Source organism: Ornithorhynchus anatinus, chromosome X2, assembly GCF_004115215.2.
Source record: "Ornithorhynchus anatinus isolate Pmale09 chromosome X2, mOrnAna1.pri.v4, whole genome shotgun sequence".
Lineage (NCBI taxonomy): Eukaryota > Metazoa > Chordata > Mammalia > Monotremata > Ornithorhynchidae > Ornithorhynchus > Ornithorhynchus anatinus.
This window is the reverse complement of record NC_041750.1, coordinates 23,462,599-23,483,338: the sequence shown is the minus strand read 5'-3', so window position 1 is coordinate 23,483,338 and position 20,740 is coordinate 23,462,599. Positions and strand designations below refer to the sequence as shown.

At 44.1% G+C, this 20,740-nt stretch overlaps 1 protein-coding gene across 1 annotated transcript in view; it reads left to right on the top strand.

The window, feature by feature from the left end:
• The window catches only part of LOC100084419 (glucose-fructose oxidoreductase domain-containing protein 1), a 95,371-nt gene that overhangs the window by 55,496 nt on the left and 19,135 nt on the right, over positions 1–20,740 (top strand). The window lies entirely within an intron of this gene.

The window sequence follows — 20,740 nt, the reverse complement described above, 5'->3', positions numbered from 1 at the left end:
GTTTGGGTCCTTCCTCACGGTTTTCTGGAAGCCCTGGGACACAGCTGCTGAAAAAGGAGGCGTCCCACTCTTTGTCAGGAGAGGTCAGATCTCATGGCCCCAGTGTCTGGCCTAGAATACGATTCCAGCCTGTCGACCCCGGGAGTTGGAGGCGTTGCGATGTCTTCTCCTAGGGGCAGGAGATGAGGTCAGAAGGTTGGATATCACAATTGGGACCGTCTTTCTTCTACTCGGCCCTTAAAAATGGACTTTCTGAGTTGGTTCAAATTAGAGGTGATGGAGCAAACACCCAACGGTGAGGCATTTGAAAAACATCTGCGGTGGTTTAATTAGATGCTCTCTGCTTCGGGCTTTTATTCGCACAAGACGGAGGCAGCTGCTTTCCTAGGGAGTGGAACGTTGTCGGTTGTTTGTTTCCGTATCTACCTGGAGTTGGAGCATCAGGGAGATCTCTTTATGCAGTGACTTAATTCACCGACCTGGTCGTCTCTTACCTCCACGGACCCCTCTCTGCATCCGTTACAACATTCCGGTTTTGCTCTCTTGTCTTTCGACCTAATGTAAAGCTGGCGAAGCCACTTGCCCGCTGTGTGATCTTGGGGAAGCCACTTAACGTCTCTGTTTTCTCACTTATAACATGGAGGTTAAATATCTGCCCCCTCCCCTTTACCCCCCATTAGACCCTTAACCCCATGCAGGACAAGAGCTGTGTCCAGTGTGATCATCTAGCCTGGTGCTTAGCGCAGCAGTAAGTGCTTAGTAAATGCCCCAATTATCTCACCATCGGACGCTGTTTGGGGGCAGATATGAAGAGAAGAAGCTAGGTGGTGCCTTCTGAGGGCCAGGGGGGAGGGCCAGCCTGAATACCAGAAGCAGATGAAAGTGCTAATGTTTTCTCGTCGCCAGGAAAGTGTCCCTTCGGCTGGCCTGCTTGCCTTGTGGAGAGAAGAGGCCGGGAATGAGATGGAGGCTATTAAATATGAAGCCTTTACATTCCTTCATTCATTCAGTCGTACTTATTGAGCGCTTACTGGATGAAAAGAACTGTACTAAGTGCTTGGGAGAGTACAGTATAACAATAAACAGATACATTCCCTGCCCGCAATGAGCTAGGATGGGATCATTTGTTTTCAGCATCACATCATCACAGAAGTCCCTTTTGGGGGGGGCGTGATGGAATGAAAACTAAGCCAAACCTGAAGGGTGACCCCTCAGAGAAGCATTTATCAACTCCCAGGCTTGTACATTTATCAAGCAGTCGATTGTCACATACATCTGGAATGATTGGGTGGAGTAATGGGGAGTGATTACTAAACTATAACTAAAACTAATTGTGGGCCAAGTTTCCTGGGTTGGTGTAGACTTGTTCTGAGCTCAGTGGGATCCAATGGGGCTTCTGGTAATGAGGATTAATAATACTGATGGTAATAATAGTGGTACTTGTTAAGCACTCCCTGTGTGCCTGGCATTGTACTAGGCACCGAGGTGGATACAAGCGAATCGGGTTGGACGCAGCCCCTTGTCCACGTTGGGCTCCCAGTTTCAATCCCCATTTTATAGATAAGGTAACAGAGAAGTTAAGCGACCTGCCCAGGGTCACACAGCAGACAAGTGACGTATCCGGAATCAGAACCCATGACCTTCTGACTCCCAAGCCTCGTGCTCTCCACTACGCCGTGCTGCTTCATTAGGGATGCTCATGTTTGCTTAGTGTGGTCCCTTTCTGTAGAGCAATGGGCATATCGAAAAGATTTAAGCCTACCCCATTGTGTCTTTCGTCTGCTGGGACAAATTTTCCCGGAGGCCTGGGTGGCAACTCCATGGGGTGATGGAGCCAGAAGCCCCCGTAGTGCTTTGTGCTGGATTCCTAGCCTTGCATAAGTCTCTGATCAGATCAGACCTGAATGTCTCTGATTACGGAGAAAAAAGATCTCAGATTGGAGGCTTTTGGGCCTGTCTGCTCCTGGAAACTTGTCCTCCTGTCCCCCAACATTTCCTCTTTGCCCCTGAACTCAAAATGAAAAGTAGGCCCCGAAACATGATGGGTTAAAAAATATGGTGGCTGGTTACAATGTTCTATTCTAAAGACTTAAAAATATCAGTGACTCGTCTGTCTTTCGCAGTCCAGCCCCCTCTCATACTTCCTTCCCATTCTGTGGAATGCCCATCCAGGGCCAGGTTTGGGAGTGAATCAGCTACCCTCAGCCCCCAAGGAGACTAAGATGCCTTTGGCTTCTGATTCTCCCAGTGGATAGGGTGACTAATTTGTTGACTCAAGGTTGGCCCCAAAGCAGGAAGTGAGTTTAGGACAAGCGGCCCAACCCACAAACTCATCTAATCAACTTCTTCTTTTCCTCTCTAATTTAATAACTTGCCCCTGATCCTACGTGGTGGTGAGGAAGAGGGTCCGTGAAGCTCGTGGTGCAAGAATGCTGCCTGGTGCTTTCCCTGTACTGTTTTTTTTTTAAATTTTATTTTTGTGTGTGTGTTATTTCAACAGAAGGAATGGCATTCGTTTTGTTGCTGTACCATTGTGAAGTCTGTATTTATTGTGTCTTACAAACGTTTATGTAATAAGTATAAATACAAGCATATATATATGCATATATATATATAAAAAGATGCCATGCATGGACATATGTACAGTAGATATTTTAAGAAGCTATTTATCGAGAAAAAAGAGGTGTGTTATAAAGTAAACAGAGTCTATATTTTTACGTAATGTAGATAGCAAAAAACGGTTAGTGTTTAAGTTATAGAAGAGGGGCTGTTTTGGGGAGTGTCAAAAAGGACAAGGGAAGCAACCGTTTGGGGTAGTGCTACAGCCAAAACACCCGTGAGGAGGTTTGATCCATCTGGCTGTAATAGTCTCTGCCTGTCTCTGCTCCTAGAAGGTGATGTGTATTGCTACCTTTGCATTGCTTGGGGGAGTGTAATTTGTTACATCTGGCCAGCTGGTTCACGCTGCCTAAAGCATGGTTTCCTGCTGTTTTACACGTGTGCAGTGATGGAAGAAAAGGATCTGTGTGTGGCAAATAAAGATGTAAAAGAAGACTGCACTGCCAGGTGGTTTGTTTTGTTTTTTGTGGGTTTGTTTTTTTAATCTCTGAAATCCTCTCATTCTCCTTTTTTATTATGTCTTCCCTTTGGCACTGAGAATTAAACTGTGAGTCTACCCACAAATGGTGGACTACTCAATTAGTCTGAGAAATGTCCAAGGCGGTGAGGCCTAGTGGAAAGGGCACCGGGTGCCGTCATTTTACCTGTTGGGTGGCCTTGGGTGAGTCAAGCGCTTAGTACAGTGTTCTGCACATAGTAAGCGCTCAATAAATACTATTGAATGAGTCACTTAGCTTTTCTGGGCCTCAAATGGCTCATCTGTAAAGTGGGGATTAAAAATCCGTCTTCCTTGCTTCTTGGACTGTTGAGTCCCATGTGTGACAGGGACTCTGTCTGATCTGATGATCTTGTTTCCACTCCAGTGCTTTGCACACTGCTTAGCACATTGTAGTACTTAATAAACGCCCTGCTTATTTTTACTAAGGGGCAGAAGATCTCTGTTTTGCTTTGGAAAGTGGGTTGATGTGTGCAGTGTAGGAATTGTAAGCTTGTTGAGCAGGGAAAGTGTCTGCTAATTCTGTTGTATTCCCCGAAGCGCTTAATACATTGTTCTTCACATAGTAAGTGCTCAGTAAATACCATGGATTGATTGATTTAAAGAATGGGGCACATGTTTGGAATTCTTTCAGTGGGTCAACAGTAGTGTTGTAAAAGTCTTTAAATTTCTACTCTGCAGCTTTTAAGTTCAGTGTTTCTAGGAAACTTTGTTTAAGCCCGAACCCCACCTTTCCCTTAAGTGGTCCAGTGAAGAGCAGGGTGCCGATGGCTGCGGACCTCCACCTCTCTGAACTCTCAGTTTGCCCTGAACCCCCAGGTGTCAGCAGAATGAGCAGAATCGTCATCTGTCAATTAGTCTCTGCATTGACATTAAAATTCCCAAGGTGGTTAGAAGTCTTATGACTTCAAAAACCTTGTGTACCATTGACCAGTATGATTCCCCACTCATGTTAGCTTGAAAAATATGTTTAAAAAGCAGCCCTTATCTTGTAAGACCAGGCCAACTATAAAGGAAGTTGCTTAAACACACTACCTGATTTGCAACCAACAAACTACAAGAATGAATCCTAAACCAGGGGTAACAGGAGTTGTTTAAATACACAGGGTCTTTAAGCTTCCTGCTTTCGATGCCAAATGGGTCGCTGGTTTTCAGGGGCCAACTCTCATTGACACTAAGAGGGACAGGCCCCTGTCCATTGTCTGCTAAGAGTGCAGCAATACATTCAAAGGAATGAAATTCGGCCATAATCAAAATTGCTAGTGATCATTAAAAACAGTCCTCCAAAATCCCCTTTACCAAATGCATGCCAATGAAGGCATATAGATCCATATTTGCAAAAATCCATTACTTTATATTTACTAGACAAGATCATTTACATTCTTACAACGTCCAGGCAGGCGAGTTAAGAAACTAGCTTATTAAATTCAAAGCAGTGGTTGAATTGTAAAGTTAATTGAAGTTCAGATCTGGCAAGTACGGACTATTGATTTGAATCCAAATTCAACCAGTCAATCAATTGGTGGTATTTATTGAGCACTTCCTGTATACAGAGGACTATTTGGGAAAGTACAATACGGGCTCCCCTTCTTGGTGTCTACCTTTGAAAATGAAGAGAAGTAGCAGGGGTTCGAGTCAAAATTTAGCCATCCTGGAAAAGGTAGTGAGGCCAAGAGATTTAATAAAAACCTTGCAATGTGTTACAGTGGGTCAAGCACTGTACTAAAAATTGAGGTAAACCTGCTAAAATAATCAGGTCCAAAAAAATCCCTGACCCACTTGGAGGTCAAAGCCGCGTGGAAGAGAAACTAGTTACACGTATAGAGAGGAGGCAGCCTTCATTTCTACGTGATGCTGTATATAATTTGCTGTATTCTTTTGTATCCAAAGACAGAAATCTTCCCTAACCTGAGTTCTTTTCATCCGTCAATGTCAACCACTTCCTCCTCCTCCCTGCGCTCCCCAGTATCTGCTGCTCTCTTCAGTGTCACCCAGTCCCTGCTGAAGTAAACCAGGCAGCCACACTGGCTTAGTTTCCTTTAATCGTAATACAATTTATTGCCTGAAATCAATAAGGCACTTAAACGTCCATAAATCCGGTGCTTAATGTTCAGTTGACAGCCAAATTATTATTATGGAATTTGTTAAGGGTTTACTACGTATCAAGCACCCTTCTAAGTGCGGGGGAAGGTAGAAGTTAATCAGGTTGTATACTGTTCCTGTCCCACGTGTGGCTTAGTCTAAGTAGGAGGAAGAACAGGTATTGAATTCCCATTTTAGATTCAAGGAAACGGAGACACTGAGAAGTGAAGTGACTTGCCCAAGGTCACACAGCAAGCAATTAGCAGAGCTGGAATTAGAACCCAGGTCTTCTGACTTCCAGGACCAGACTCTTTCCCTGAGGCCATGCTGCTTCAGTATCAGTACTAAATTGTTGGCAATTCTACCCATTTGTAATCCCAATTAACCATAATTCTCTCTGTAACCTTAGCCTTAACTTTAAACCTGAAACCTAATTAATTAACTTTAATCTTACTCTAAACCTAATCCTAACTCTGGTTCTAATGAGGTTTATCAACAAATACATTTGGAACCAGTCTATTTTGATTTGGGGATTTGTCAAAAATTGTACTTTAGTTGACTTCACTATTTGTCTTCTGCTTGTACTCAGCAGTGACAGCAGCACATTTTTTTATGGTATCTGTCGAGTGCTTATTATGTGCCACGCACTGTTCTAAGCGCTGGGGTAGATGCAAGATAATCAGGTTGGATCCAGTCCGTCCCACATAGGACTCACAGTCTTAATTCCCCTTTTGCAGATGAGGTAACTGAGGCATAGAGAACTAAAGTCATTTGGCCAAGGACACACAGCAGACGAGTGGCAGAGCCACGATTAGAACCCAGGTCTTTTTGACACCCGGGCCCATGCTCTATCCCCTAGGTCATGCTGCTTCTCATTTTTCTCATTTTTATTCTTTACAGTTGTCCAGGAAGCCTGCAAAATAACCTGCATTCTTTGCTCCAAGATGCTCTACTGGTATAAGAATCTATTGAAATTTTACCCTAAATCCATCCTCCACAGTCAGGTTTCCTGCATTGCTCACCCACTGTTGTTTTCTGGTCTCTCTCCAGGAGGAAAATAGGATTGGATTTTCCCACTTTAGATCACATCCTGGTTCATTTCCCACTCTGTCCTTTCATATCATAGCTGCAATGCAGCTGGGATAGATGGTGCATGAGAAACCCCCACTCTCACCCGACACAGATTCCCCGTTCTATTCATTGCACGGGGTTCACGCTATTCAGTCATATTTATTGAGCACTTACTGTGTGCAGAGCACTGTGCTAAGCACTTGAAAAGTACAGTTCAGCAATTCGTGCCCACAACGGGCTCACGGTCTAGAAGTGGGGACTCGGACATCAAAACAAGTAAACAGGCATCAATAGCATCAATATAAATCAATTACAAGTCTCTATCTGTTGCCGAAATGTATATGACAAGCGCTTAGTACAGTGCTCTGCACATAGCGCTCAAATAATGTATGCATATTAATAAAATAGAATTCAAAATATGTACATATATACACACAGGTGGATTGGGGAGGCGGGGTAGAGCAGAGGGAGCCAGTGGGAGGGGAGGGGAGCAGAGGAAAAGGAGGGCTTAGTCCCGGAAGGCCTCCAGGAGGAGGTGAGCTTTCAGTAGGGCTTTGAAGGGGGGAAGTTTGCTATGCAAGAACACCTGCTCAAATCCCCAGCATAGTCCTTCACTTGGGCCAAAAAACCTCAAGAAAAAGCTGGATCTTAAGCAAAATCTCTCAAAATTCCTTGTTGGGGAAATTAATTTGGGCTTCAGCCTGGATCGTATAATCTGAACTGTGATGCTGCATCTCTGAAAGGAATGCCAAGCTGATAGTTTAGTAAGCACAGTAAACAATAAATACCATTGATTGGTTGATTGATGGATCGAGTAGCTTATGTTCCTTTATATTTATACTCTTTTTTTGAGCCGGGTCAGTGGGGGTTAGGAAAGAATGAGAAAAGTCATATTTTGTCCACACCATCATCAACATCAGTTGTGATTATTGAGCACCTACTGTATGCAGAGCATTTTATTAAGAGTTTGGGAGAGTTCAAAAGAGTGAGACAATAAGATCCTTGACTTCCAGGAGCTTACAGATAGGGGAGGAATAGAGTATATAACATATGTACATAAGTGCTATGGGGGATTTGGTGGCACACAAGGGCAAGTCATTAAACTTCTGTGTTCCTCAGTTTCCTCATCTGTAAAATGAGGATTCAGTACCTGTTCTCCTTCCTACTTAAGACTTTTAGTCTCATGTGGGAGAGGGACTGCATCCCACCTAATTATCTTGAATCTATCCCAGAGATTGGCACCTAGTTAGCACTTAAGAAATTCCATAATAATCATTTGGCAGTCATCATGGTGTACTGGACAGAGCCAGGAGTCAGAAGGTCAGGGGTTCTACTCGTAGCTCTGCCACTTGACTGCTCTGTGACCTTGGACAAGTCACTTAACTTCTCTGTGCCTCAGTTACCTCATCTGTAAAGGGGGGATCGAGATTGTGAGCCTCATGTGGGACAGGAACTGTGTCCAACCTGATTTGCTTGTAAGCATCCCAGCTCTTAGTACTGTGCCTGGCACATAGGAAGTGCTTAACAAATATCATAATTATCATTATTAGTATTATGCGATTGATTTATCAACTTTTAGGTACATACACACACATACACACACACATATATATATATGCTTATCTAGTTGGAACAGTCCTCAAGGTGTCATTCAGTTCATCCCTCTCCCTCCTGGAAAACTTCACTTAAATCAACCAATCGCTGATATTGATTGAATGCTTACTGTGTGAAGAGTACTGTACTAAGCATTTGGGAAAGTGCAGTATAACGACCATTTTGGAGGTTTGGGTTAATGTGACACCCCACCGAAGAAAAGAGGGTGTTTTTGCAACTCACCCTGAAGGAAAGATTGTGTTAAAGGGAGTACAGCGGAGGAGAGCTAGTATAGCTAATTTAGGAACGGTCACCGTGATTTAATTAGAGTATGCAGGATGACATGTTGATATGTGCTTCTGAGGAAACAAGTGGGGAGAGAGAGATGGACTGAGAAGGGGAGGGAAAGCATATCAGGTAAGGAAAGAGAGAGAAAAAGACCAAAGGACTAATTTATGTCATGAATAAAAGTAGATGAAAGCACCAAAAAAGGATACATTTAAGATATTTGAGATTGTGAAGGTCAATAAATGTTTCCTGAAAGACTTGAAACATGTTTTTTGGAGCACTGAATTGCTGAAACAGCATATGTGAGGGGGAGGATAGAAGAGGAGAAGGAATGAGGGAGGAAATCTCATAGGAAATTTTTAGCGTCTGGCCTATCAACGATTATGACAGTAGCTGCTCAAAGCTTTCAGAATGCAGGTCTTTTGTACACTTAGGTGACATTAGCAGCCTGTATCTGTGAAAATGTAAAAACAGCATGGCCTAAGGAGAAGCAATATGGCTTAGTGGAAGGAGTACAGGCCTGGCGGTCAGGAGGCCTGGATTTTATTCCCAGCTCTGCCACTTTTTTTATGGTATTTGTTAAGCACATTCTACGTACCAGACACTGTCCTAGGTACTGGGGCAAATTCGAGCCAATCAGATTGGATGCCCTTTCACACATGGAGCTCGGTCTTAAATCCCCATTTTACAGATGAGGTAACTGAGGCACAGAGAAGTGCAGTGACTTGCCTAAGGTCACACAGCAGACATGGCAGAGCTGGGATGAAAACTCAGATCCTTCTGACTCCCAAGCCCATGTGCCATCCACCAGGCCATGCTGCTTCTCCACCTGCCTTCTCGATGACTTGGGAGAGTCATTTCATTCATTCAGTAGTATTTATTGAGCGCTTACTATGTGCAGAGCACTATACTAAGCGCTTGGAATGTACAATTCGGCAACAGAGACAATTCCTGCCCAGTGACGGGCTCACAGTATAAACGGGGGAGATTTAAGTCATTTAACTTTTCTGTTCCTGTTTTCTCATGTGTAAAATGGGAATTAATGAATTACCTGTTCTCCCTCCCCATTAGGCTGAGTCCCATGTAGGATAGGGGCTGGGTCCAACAAGATTATCTAGACGCTATTTTTCAGTTTCTGATAGGAAGCAGGGGGTGTATAAACGGGTTGTAAATTCGTTGAGTGCAGAGGCCACGCCTACTTAAAATCGACCCTTTAAGGCTCAAATTGATGTTGTAAAACACATCCTGTCGATAAGAACTAAGGGATAGGGCAGGGCAGGTGAGAGGGAAAGCTGCTGTCAGGTCTTTCTGACTGATAGAGGGCTACTGAAAAGTGACAGAAAATTACTCCGACTGGTTTATTGCAAATTGGAGACCAATAATTTTGCAGGATCAACAGCTTCCTGCCACCATAATGGATAAACAAGGATATCCTGACATCGAGTCCAAATTAACTCCATCCTGAAGTATCCTAACTGTGTAGATTATCTTTCTCCAGGTCCCTTGACTTTAGTTTCTTTGGAATCTCCTCCCTTTCCCTGACGGCCTTTCAAATCCCTCCTTGTTTTTCCTCCTCACACGTCTCCTTACCGATCACCCAAACAAAAAGCAGATTTGTCTTTCTGAAAACAGGTGGCCTGTTCACTGCTTCAGGTGAGTATCGAATGGATCCCTGTCAGTAGGTATCGGTGATTATTTTTCTGGGCCACTCCAAGCCTGGCAGAGGTGAGCTGATGCCTGTAGGGCTGTGGTCCTGATGACAAATGCCTTTCAATTACGGAATGCTTTTCATCCTTGGCTCTGAAAGCAAATTAAGGGCAGGACAGAGGCAGTTCAAACAGACGAGAGGAGCTGGTTGGAAATTCAGCTTTCATATTGTAGAATCTGATTTTCTTGCACTGCTTCAGTGCTTTATTAAACTCTTGGAGTTCAAACTCATTCCTGCATACAGCAACTGCATCTTCAAAATCCAGGTAAGGGCTTGAAAGAGAAAAATTCCATTTTAAGTGTTTGAAATGAGCGTGATACCCTGCAACTCTAGATATGAGGTCGCATTGCACTTCTAATTAGAAAGAGCAGCCAAGGGTGACTTAATTGATTCATTAGCACTCAGGGGCCTAAGGGGTGGGGAGGAAGAAAGCATATCTGGAGCAGGTTAATTGCTAGATGTAAAGCCGATTTCTTCCAGTTCTTCCAGCCACTTCGAGGCTGTTGATTAAACATGCAGAGTGTCTTCCCTGAGGAAAGTGATAAACTGTCAGCAGCCCACCTGTTAACAGACACTGGGACAGCTGACTGTACTTGTGACTTTAATTTGGGTGGGGTGCGGCAGGCTAAGGCCTAAGGCTTTCCCAAAAGCCAAATCAAAAGTTTTGGGGTGGGAAGGATTCCTGGAAGTGTTTCCAAGGAAGCTGTGTGACCTACTGGAAAGGGCATGGGAGTCAGGAGACGTAGGTTCTACTCTCGCCTCTGCCACTGGCCTGGTGCTTGACCTTGGGTAAGTCATTTAATTTACTATAGTCTCTGTTTCCTCATCTGGAAAAGGGGGGTGAAATGCTTATTTCCACTTCCCCTTAGACTGTGGGGCTCTGTGTAGGAGAGGGGCTGCATCCAACCTGATTATCTTGTATCTGCCCCAGTGTTTAATAGTTGTTGGCCCATAGTAATCTATTATTGTTACTATTATCATCGTTATTACCCTTGCATAGGGGGCTGCCTCTGGCCCTACTGTCTAAAACCCGGGGAGAATCCCATGATAATCCAAACTGCTCCTCTGTGGTTCACTCTGGCTGTCGCTGCAGTGCAAACCGGGACAGGTCAGTGAGCAGCCCCTCAGAGCTGACATCTGGAGGCAACTTTCAACTGGGTTTCTCGATGCTGTCATCAGCTAAATGGTTTAAGATCAGGGCTCTCTTTAGGGTAGGGAGAATCGGACTGGTTGCTGGCTTAGAGGACCTGCTGAGTTCAAGTGAATTTGCCATTTGTGGAACCGCTGTTCCTCAGAACCAATGGCTCATGGGCCCGGACTGGTGTAAGGGAGTGGCACTACAGCTCCAACAGTTACTTTCCTTCTCGTATCATTCCCTCCCAGGAAACTGGAAGCTATCCAGCGACTCATCCAAGGTGACAGAGCAGACAAGTGGCAGAGCCAGGATTAGACGAAAGGCCCTTTTGAATCCAGGCTCTATTCTCCGGGCCACACTGCTTCTCGTGTTATCTCCCAAACGCTTGGTTCGGTGCTTTGTAGTCAGTGGGTGCTTAAATACTATCAACTGAGTGACCTTTCGTGTGGTCTATTTTGATCCCCTTTTTTCCCTTTATCAGATTTTCAGAGAGCGGCTTCATTTCACTGAGCACTGGATCCAATTTGCCACTGGAATCCTAGTTAGATTAGCTAGTTAGTGTTGAGGGGCATTAGATCTGCCAAGGTTCACACTGTCAAGGCTCTTCTGCAGAGAATTATGTTCCTGCTGTGGTCGAGGCCCAAAATAATGTTTTGAATTTCCATAATGGCTTTCTTCTGGAAAGACATTTGCAATCATTATAAATGTGGTATTTACTGAGCCCTTTAATAAGTGCCAAGCACTGTGGTAGATACAGTACAGTCAGATCCAATATGGTACTTCTGGTCCCACATAGGGCTCATAGTCTAAGGCAGCAAGAGAAAAGGTATTTAATTCATCATTTTAAAGATGAGGAAACTAAGATGCAGATAAGCTAAGCGAGTTGGCCAAACAGCATGGCTCAGTGAAAAGAGCACAGGCTTGGGAGTCAGAGGTCATGGGTTCAAATCCTGGCTCTGCCACTTGTCAGCTGTGTGACTTTGGGCAAGTCACTTAACTTCTCTGGGCCTCAGTTCCCTCATCTGTAAAATGGGGATTAAGACTGTGAGCCTCACGTGGGACAACCTGATCACGTTGTAGCCCCCCAGCGCTTAGAACAGTGCTTTGCACATAGTAAGTGCTTAACAAATACCATCATCATCATCATTATTATTATTATTATTTTTATAACACACAAGTGAAAGAGTCAAGAATAGAACCCAGGTCTTCTGACAACTAGTTTTAGGCACTTTCTACTGGGGAATACTGCTTCTCTTGAAAGTTCATGACTCACCACCACACCCTGGGAGATAAAGTGGCCAATTTATCGCCTCCATTTTACAGGCCAAAAGACTAAAAGAAAGGTTGGGAAGGGCTCCAATCTGACCCAGCCAGTCAGGCACTGAGCTGAGCTGAAAACTTCAATCTCCTGACTTAGTCTTGATTCTTAACTTGCCTTGAAACCTAGTAAGCTATTTACACTCACCTTGGAATTTTCTTCAGAGACCTACCTTTCTCTGGCTGAATTTCAATTGGCTTTCCCTTGAAGGTAAAGAAGGAAATTAGCTCTATTGTCTCAGGGGACCCAGCTTCCATGGTAGCTGCTGTGCTGTCTGGCTGGGGAAACGGAAGGGAGGGCCCGGCCACCTCAGTAACTGATCACTCCCCCGACACGTGCCCAGGGAATGTGCTCTGTGCTCTAGGACAACCCTGAGGGAGCTGACTTTAGTCTGCAGATGGTTATGGAATTAGGTCCAGCACTTAAATGCCTGGATATCTTACAGCGCTTCTCTCTTGTGGACAAATATCAGAGTCGAAGATAAACTAAATCCTTGGCATATTTTATCCCATTACTGACTGGAGCTCTTTGATGTCAGGGCCACTACCTGCCAGACAGAGACCGGTTTCCAAATTTCACCAAGATAATTAGCATATTTAACATTCATGTTTGTGGTTCACCTCAATTACGGGAGTGTCTCGGGGACTGGTCGTGAATTCTGAAATCCAGAAGAACTACTGCAAGAAACATGGTACGGGACCAGACAGAAAATAAAAAAATGGTTCTTGTGTCTGTTTCTCCTTCGTGTTTGCTTCTCTTTAAAAGCAAAAGGAAGCCACTTCTCTCCATGTGAGAGTGGAAGACTAATTCAGCCGGATGAATGGCACAGAAAAAAATGCTTATTGTCAGCAGCATTAGTGAGCTGGTACCACCCAGGTGCAATTACTGAAATGAAATCTATAAATTATTCAGAAGCATCAGCAGTCCGAATCTGCGATTCACAAAATAAAGGAACCTGGAGAGTACCTGGCCTCCGTCTCAGGAAGCTGAACAACTAACCTTCCAGACCAGCTTGTTGTCCATTCCAAAATGGAGACTCCATGCTCTCCTTTGGTTCCATTGTCGTATCCCTTCGTTGGCCAGTAAGTTCTTCCTTTTATCCAGCCGAAATCTCTCTTGCTTCACTGAGTAACCATTTCCTCTTGTTCCGTTCTCAGACTGATCAGCCTCCTCTAGTTAAAAAAAACAACAAAAACCCCTTCATACATTTAAAAGATTGTTATGCCTGAAGATACCACCAGCAGGAATCCTGATCAAATTATATCTGGTTTTCCTGGAATGCAGGGATTGCACTGTTCCGGAAGCCCACCTTAAAGAAAACCCACATTAAGAAATCCCTCCTAAAGGATTTGTAGCATAGCAGTCATCGCATGCCTTGCAGACGACCGCTTTTTTGGGCTCCAGGTTGCAATGTTTACTGATGCTCCCTAATTTTGCCATCAGGGGTCTCCAAAAGAGGCAGTGAAAACGTGCATTCTGGCAGAACTGAATGTACGAGGCTACAGGCCAACACCCAAACAAGAAGAGCAATTCAACGAGAAGAAACCCAACCTCTCTTCTCTGCAGTATTCCCTGGAACATTCTTTGACTCCGGTTGTGAGAGACCCTTAAAGAGTGTCGCTACCCTGCCTGTAAAAATGTCGTGGGCACTAGGATCCTAGTGCTAGAAACTGGGCAATCTCCCTCAAATAAATGATGGAGAAACGTCACAGGGTCTTCAGCAAAGTGGAATGCGTTTGGGGATTTCATAAGCTGAAAATTTTAAAAATACTTTTGCACTCTAAAGTAATTCTGGAGTTCATTATTAAAATAATGTTCAGTGTTTACAAGGCAGCTTCCTCCCAGGACATTCCTGTCGAGCAAAGTCTGTGTTATATTACCTTCAGTTTACAAACGGAAATCTGAGTTCAGGAAGTTCAGTGGCTAGTGCCTCCCAAACCAGTGTTCGTCTTTTTTTTTAGTGGTATTTGTTAGGGGCGTACTATGTGCCGGGCACTGAACTAAACGCTGGGGTAGAATCGGGACAAGCGGTTGGTCACAGTCCGCAGCCCACATGGGATCTCACAGTCTTAATCCCCATTTGGCAGATGAGGTAACTGAAGCCCAGAGAAGTCAAGCGACTAGCCCTAGGTCATACAGCAGACAAAAGGGGGAGCTGGGATTAGAATCCTGGTGCTTCTGACAGCCAGGTCTGTGCTCTATCTACTGGGCAACACTGCTTCTCATACTCTTCTGCCTAGTAGTTCACATCTCTCTGGCAACCTGCCCCCTCTTAAGGGAAGATGGGCAGAGTCACCATTTGACACAGGGAGAGAATAACGAAGAGACGGAACCATGGAAACCATGGAACACTGTGTTTTCCAACTTCTATTTCCGTGCTCTAACTTCTGTCCGGTATTCTTGCTACTGGGTGGTGCTACCCAGCCCAGGAAATAGGAAGAGAAACATTAGTGTTGCTTTACATATTTCGGTGGTACTCCATAATCTCCCCAGCTTTCCAATGCACCTTTAACGAATCCTGTGGTCTCCTTTTGACTTCAAAAAGCAGTATTGTTGAAAACATTTTTTTCAATGAGCCTCACAAAACACCTATAGTAAATGACTAGCTACCACTTTCTAAGTGTAAAGTTTAATGAAATAGCCTCTGTCCAGTATTTTAGAAGAATGAATGGGGGTTAGTTTGGCTTCCTGTCCACTTCTCTTTCCTGGAGGGATCACTGTTATTTATGTGAAGTTCTCCTGAAGCTGTATCTCAGTGGGAACGACTTTACAAATAACCATTTTCCTGCCCAGAGTAATGCAAGATACCAACTTTATTTTATTCATTCATTCAGTTGCATTTATTGAATGCTTACTATGTGCTGAATACCGTATTAAGCACTTGGGAAAGTACATTCCCTGCCCACAACAAGCTTACAGTCTAGAGTGGGAAATAGACATTAATATAAATTAATTACAGATATGTCATAAGTGCTATGGGGCTGGGAGGGGGCGATGAATCAAAGGAGCCAGTCAGGGCATTTTGGAAGGCAGAGGGAAGTTTATTTTGCTACCCATGTGCCTCCCACCAGATGTTGTGGTAAATGTCTTATACTTGCAGCATTTGCATAATGAGTGACAGCTCAAACAGAAAGAGGTCTGTGTTCTAGAGAGTTTGCAATATACAAGAAAGACTAGTATATTTTGAGGGCTTACTGTGTGCTGAGCATTGTACAAAGGGTTTGGGAGCAATGCAAAAGACTTAGTAGATACAATCCCTGCCTTCAAGGAACTACTCAATATCCTTCAAAAGCAAAATAAACTGTAGTAATCACCTTTCTAGTTCCCGTAAACAGATTTACAGGTAAGTTAAGGAAAAATCAGGTCTTCAAGACATTCATTAGCCTGCAGGATAAATACTGAGAGGGAGTATTTCCTAGTGGATGGAGCATGGGCCTGGAAATCAGAAGGACCTGCGTTCTAAACCCAGTCTGCTACTTGTTTGAGGTGTGACCCTGGGCAAGTCCCTTAACTTCTCTGTGCCTCAGTGCCCTCTTCTGTAAAATGCAGATTGAGTGTGAGCCCTATGTGGGACAGGGACAATGTCCAACCTGATTATTTTGTATCTATCCCAGGATTTAGAACAATGTCTGGCACATAGTAAGTGCTTAATAGATGCCACAATTATTTATTGGTCCCTCCCATATTTGTGGAGGCTACCCTGACTCCACTAGATATAAAATATCTATATCTATATCTCTCTGTATATCTATAAAATGTCTAGATATAGGTAGATATAAAATAATCAGGTCTGGTGTAATCTCTGTCCCACATGGGATTTATAGCTCAAGGAGGGAGCCCTGGCTTTGAATCTCCAGTTTAAAGATGAGGAAACTAAGGCATAGAGTAGCTAAGGGATTCGCCCAAGGTCACCCAACAGGCAGGTGGTAGAGCCGGGATTAAAATCCAGATTCTCTGACATCCAGGCCTGTGATTTTTTTTTTTTAATGGTATTGGTTAAGTGCTTACTATGTGTCAAGCGCTGTTTTAAATGGTTGGATAGGAACAAGCTAATTAAGTCAGGCACCTAATGGAACTCACAGTCTAAGCAGGAGAAAGAACAGATCCCCACTTTACTGTTGAGGAAACTGAGGCACAGAGAAGTTAAGAGACTTGCCCAAGGTCACACAGCCAGCAGTTGGCAGAGCAGGAATTAGAACCCAAGTCCTCTGATTCCTTGGCCTGTGTTCTTTCCACTAGGCCACGCTGAATTTCTGACTCTTCTTCTCTGCCCTTTCTATTAAGCCACATTACTTCCCAATTTATCTGGCCACCACAGGATAAAAATTGAATTTTCGTTACTGTTTCAAGTGATGTCAAGTTGTACCAGGTCTGCATAACCTGCAAACAGGCCTTAAAGGATAAGTGTTTAATGTCAGGGATGCCGAAGGAGGGAGCTTGTTAATGGGAAGAAGCTTTCAGTGATACCCCAGTGGACAGTCAGAACTTGCCCAATCCCGAATTGATTTCAAAACTAACTCCTATGGGGGAACGCAGTGAGCTTTTTCTATCAGAAAGACTGCTAAATCAGGGTTTTCTAGCTATAGACCCTCCATTGCTGCCATTTCTAGGGGCAGGGAGAAGTGGGGAGAGGGGCAGGGAGAAGTGGGGAGAGGGGCAGCCCATTTGCAGACATTAATAATAACAATGCTAAACACTGGATATGTCATTAGATTGGACACAGTCCTTGGCACACATGGGGCTCACAGCCTATGAGGGAGAACAAGGTTTTTATTCCCATTTTCAGTTGAGGACACTTTGGTACAGATAATAATAATAATCATTAAGTACTTAATCTGTGCCAAACACCATACTAAGTCTTGGGCTAGAACAATATAAACAGATCGAACATCCTCCCTGTCCCATAGAGGGCTCACAGTCTAAGGGGGAGGAAAAATATTTAACCCCCATTTTACAGATGAGGAAACTGATACATAGATAATCACAGAAGATAAGCAGCCGGGCTGGAACTAGAACCTTGATTTCCGGCTTCCCAGTTCCATGCCCTTTCCCTTAGCCGTGGTGCTTCTTCCAAAGGTCTAGTGGAGAGAGCGTGGCTTAGGTAAAGCTGGATAAATCCTTACCCTGCCAAGTACAAACCACCAGCTACCCCCGCCTGACTTTGATCTTCTCAAGCAGGGGATAATGAGTTATCCTAACCCCACACCTCGGGCACAATCCCGGGAGGGATTGACCAGGAGGGATTCTGTCAGGGAGCCCTCAAGGCACCCCACATTTGACTCAGAGGCAGGAATGAGGAAACAAAGGGTTAAATGGCCTAGAGAAAGTGTTTTTACCAATTGTGGGGAAGAATTTTCACTTGGTTGAGCAGGGATTGTGTCTACTGACTGTTACATTTGCTTAGTTCAGTGCTCTGCACACAGTAAACTCTCAGTAAGTACAATTGATTGATTGATTGATATAGACGAGGAGCCAGTGAGTAGTGGGAGGGGGAAAGCCTCAGGAAGGGCTCTGAGGAAAAACCCTGTGTGTTTATTGTTATATTGGACTCTCCTAAGCATTTAGTACCTTGCTCTGCACACAGTCCTCAGTAAATATGATTGAAAAATGAACCAGGCCAGGCCGGGGAGGCCTGCAGGGCTTTGCTGCTAGGGTTTTAGCGGCTGCTTTCAGCCTGCCTGTCATCAGAAAACTCCAAAACTGTACTGGCTAAAGCAAGCTGCCTCAAACTGATGGAAGTTTGGAGAAATAGTTCTGTGTGCATAAATAGCACACGGAAGTTTCTGTAGACATCTGGTCCCCTGGCTAGAGTTTAAACCCTTTAATTGGAAAACTTCTCTGGCCTAGAAGAGTGCTATGGGTAGAGGGAGACAGCAGCTTGTCAATTGATCTAATTTGCGTGTCTGAGATCTCTCCAGGGATTGTGAGTTACCTTTCACAATCACCAGTTTGCTCTGCCTGGGGACTTTCCCTCCCTCTCCCATCTTAATTATTCACAAAAACAAGGTGAAAGCAGGCAAATGTTTTCACCTTAACCAGATGCTGCACCCATAAAGGTGCCCAGCTGCAAATAACCTTCTCCCATCTCCCTCCTTTCTCCTCTTCAGAGCATCCTTGATTGTGTGTCCTTTGTTTTTTTCTTTTTCTCCTAGTGGGGGGCGGTCACAGAGTAGGAAAGGTAAATTGAGTTAGGGGGGTTTTCTTGGTGCCCCCTCCTGCTGTACAGGGAAGACCAGAGCTGACTTCAGATGGTTATGGAGATTGTCAGAGATGGGGAAGGCAGGGGCAGCAGGCTGGCAGACCTTAGGGATGATCGGGGGGGAGACATCAGTGGCCTAGAGGAAAGAGAGAGGCAGCATAGCCTAGCGGAAAGATCCCAGGCCTGGGAGTCAGAGGACCTTGGTTCTAATCCCAGGTCCACCATTTGCTTGCTGTGTGACCTTGGGCAAGACACAACTTTTCTCTGCCTTAGTTCCTGTTCTTCCTCCTACTTAGACTGAGAGGCTCCATTTGAGACCAGGATTGTGAAACTATCCCAATGGATACAATTGATTGATCAATCCTTATTCCCAACCTGCCCTGCATCTGCAGGTAGGAAGGGCCACAGTACCCCCCACGTTCAGCGCTTTCCTAAAAAACCACCTCTTGGGCTAAGTCTTACCCAATTAATTCCCAGCAGTCCAAGCCATCCAAATCCATCAGCAACCTCCACCACCTAGGCACAATTTATATCCATCCTAAGCATTTCTGTGTCTATTCTATAGAACTTTCAATTATGTCCTTTATTCACTCTATTTGTAAATATTTTCATGTAACTCTCCCCTATTAGAGTATAAGCTCCTTGAGGATAGGAAATACTTCTCTTGTTTTGTACTTCTCCAAATTACTACTACCAAATTTACGATATTGGGAAGTTTGTAGCTTTGACTGAGATCTGAGGAGCCTGAAGTTCTACTCCTCCAGCCACAGTACCCTACTGCTCTTTTTAATTTTATTTCTTGCATTGCTCCATGGCCTGATCTGTTGGTTCTGCATTTTTATTGTTTTATCTTTCCTTATCTATCTGTCCCCAATCCCCTCTCCCCCTAGTTTATTTTTAGATTATGAGACCCTTGAGGGCCAGGGATTGGGTCTAAATTTCACCAACAAATTCTTTCCCAGAACTTAATAATTTTTTTCCCCAGTAGGTGCTTAATAAATATAATTATTATTAATGCTTAGATTCCAGTTGCTCAATAAACTCCATTGGTTCCACAGAAAATAGAAAAGGCAATCTGCAGAATAGTTTGAGAGAAGAGGCACAATTATAGTTTAGTCATTAAATGGAGGAGTTGGAAAAGCCAAAAGTATTTATTTAACTGCCAGAGTTAAATTCCCTGAATTATCTCTCATCTCCCTTCTTTAACACCCCGGCCCAACACTTCTTCCACAACCTATGTCATTAAGTCTTTACACCCTGGGTGCTTGAGTATTCAGTCCCCATCCTTTCATTCCATTGCACTTACGTATCTAACTTTTCTATCTTTAAAGTCTGTTTCCTACTCCTACAAGTACTTTATTTTAGTATCTACCTCCCCTGAAAGATTATAAATTCCTTGAGGAATTGTCTCCTAACTCTATTGTACTCTCCCAAGCACTGCACAGAAAGTAAGCAATAAATAACGATTGATAGTTGCTTTCATGTGTATTATCCTTTTTTGATGATTCCCTCCCCCCCTTTTTTTAAATGGTAGTTGTTGAGTGCTTACTATGTGCCAGGCATTGTATTAAGCGCTGGAGTAGATAAAAGCTGATCAGGTTGGACACAGTTCCCGTCCCACATGAGCTGACAGACTTAATCCCCATTTAACAGATGAGGTCATTGAGGTGCTAGTTATGGGCAGAAAACGTGTCTGCTCCTTCTGTTGTATTGCACTCCCCAACCGCTTAGTCCAGCGCACTACACATAGTTAGCACTCAGTAAACACCATTGATTGAGGCACAGAGAAATGAAATGACTTGTCCAAGGTCAAGCTGCAGACAAATGGAGGAACCGGGATTAGAGGGGGTTTAGATTTCCCTTCTCGAAAAGCAAAAGAAAAAAACAAGCTTCTTTCGTCATGGGTAACGGTTGGCTTATCTGAATGTTTGCTTTTGATACGGAGGCTGCCGTGGGGCAGGAACAGGAGGGATTTTAATGATTTAGCATTAGGAAGTCTGTGTTACTAAAGATCTCTGCAGGAACAGCACTGGACCTCAATGACTGCCTTAGCTCGCCCTCTGCTGCTAAAAGGAATTTCTGCCTAGAGTTTCATCTCTGGCGGATGGAGAGGTGCAAGTTTATCCCAGGAAGAAGCTAATTCATTCATTAGTGTTTATTGAGCGCTTACTATGTGCAGAGCACTGTACTAAGCGCTTGGAATGGACAATTCGGCAACAGAGAGAGACAAT